This window comes from Heloderma suspectum, chromosome 6 (assembly GCF_057233095.1).
Source record: "Heloderma suspectum isolate Gila_16-S chromosome 6, 16-S_ref, whole genome shotgun sequence".
Classification (NCBI taxonomy): domain Eukaryota; kingdom Metazoa; phylum Chordata; class Lepidosauria; order Squamata; family Helodermatidae; genus Heloderma; species Heloderma suspectum.
In genome coordinates this window covers 16,802,187-16,804,043 of record NC_139463.1, presented here as the reverse complement: position 1 = coordinate 16,804,043, position 1,857 = coordinate 16,802,187, and the positions used below count along the sequence as shown (strand labels likewise).

The following is a 1,857-nucleotide window of genomic DNA, read 5'->3' as shown; positions in this document are numbered from 1 at the left end:
GGTTACACAAAATTAAAACTGGGATTTTCAAACAGCAGCATCAGTGGAATGCAGACATTTATGTGGAACCAGATAGGTAAATACAGAGTAGCTACAATTTTAAAAGGAAATGGTGTCAGGATGTTGGCACAGCATCATATAGCTCCAGTAAAAATATTTAAGACATGCTAGGTAGGGATGTCTGATGTGGGAAAAACTGGCCCTCTTGGGTCTCGACGGACTTCCCCCAAACCCCCCAGCGCCGCTTGTGTTAGCAAGCCAAACTACAACCACCCTGCTGCAACCTGCAGACTCCCACTCACAGCAGGTCACTGTGCACAAGACTTTCCTTCTCCTCCCACCCCCCCAAAGCCCAGGAGGGAGAAGGAGACACTTGCACACAGCGGTGGGGTTGCAGTGCGTAAGCGTGTCCTTCTCCTCCCTGGGACCCGGGAGGGAGAAGGAGACATTTGCCAATGGTGGCAGGGCCACTGAAAACTTGCCAGCAAAAACCCGCCAAGCTCCACCCCCGAAACAGATTCCCCCATCATCCCTAATAGTAGGACTATTCTGATATTTTTGGAAATGTGACAAAGAGAGATGAGAGGGAATTTTTACAACTACTAAGGGCAATATAAACAAGCTGAGAGATACTGGATACAAGTCTACCAGCAATAAACATAATTCTTAATGAGAAACTATCTCTTGACATGAAGGAATTCATATGAAGGCTAACATACGTTAAAGGACAGGTGACAAAGTATGAAGAGTTACTCCCCTATTTATATGATTATGGCAGCTGGAATTTTTGCACAAAATACTGGAAAACAAATAAGACAATTATGCAATATGGCAATTCTGAATCAATTAACTTGGGCTATTTGTTCTAGCCAGGGAATTTGTACTCATACAAAATTTGAACAAGATTGGAAATGGTTCAAATAACTTTGGTGTAATAAAAATGGCAATAATAAACACATTTCCTGCTTTTATAAAGGAATTCCCTAAAACAAACAGAATGTATTTGTACCTTAACATACCCACCCAATATACCATACATTTTTAGTAATACGAGACTGTAAATTGTTGTTGTTGTTGTTATTATTATTATTATTTTCATTTAGATCCTGTGTTTTTCCCAATACTGGGACATAAGGCGGCTTTACAACATTAAAACAATTAAAACCTATAAATGGAAGTATAAATAGAACTATACAAAAGTTAAAAATATAATTAAATCATAAATAGTAGTAAAATTGTATAAAATATCAAAACGTTAAAAAAAACAACAAGAAATAACCACAAATTATGCAGTCGAGTTTCCTGCATTTGGGAAAATGGCATGGGTCAGCACACCCAGAGTGCAATGGATGAGCCTCACCCTGGGAAAACCTCCTCCATGATCAAGGTGTCTCCCCTGCCAGGTAAGTAGACAGTACTGGGATACATGGGCAGGGGATCTGAGACCCATATAAGTTCATGGTATTGTAATATTGGAATTTTGGTCAGTATAGAGTTAATGGATCCAGGAATATTGCTGGTAGGGATGTGAGAACCCACCCCAGCTGACCTAATCGAGGGCCTGCAACATCTCTAATTGCTGGAGAATGCTTTCATAGTCCTTGCAAAGTTGCCAAGTATCTCCTTTTTTAGGGAGATACCTGGGCTAATTGACTAAGAAATAGATGGAAGGCCTTCCGGAAGGTTGCGAGCCATTGTAGGAAAAGGGCATGCCTTTCTCCCCAAGCCCACTCCCAGCTAAGGATGTTGTAATGTAAATGTCTCTGGGAAGAGAGACTGCAGTTTGGAGAGAGATGGAAAAGGACACAGAGAGCTTAGTTTGGGTCTCTGGAAGCTTTTTCAGGCACTGGCTATCTC

General features: G+C 41.2%; 1 non-coding gene across 1 annotated transcript; it reads right to left on the bottom strand.

The window, feature by feature from the left end:
• Positions 1 to 1,245: 1,245 nt before the first annotated feature.
• LOC146340494 (U1 spliceosomal RNA) lies at positions 1,246 to 1,411 on the bottom strand. The gene has a single exon (XR_014784157.1). It is a non-coding gene; the product is annotated as a U1 spliceosomal RNA (small nuclear RNA).
• Between the last annotated feature and the right edge of the window lie 446 nt (positions 1,412 to 1,857).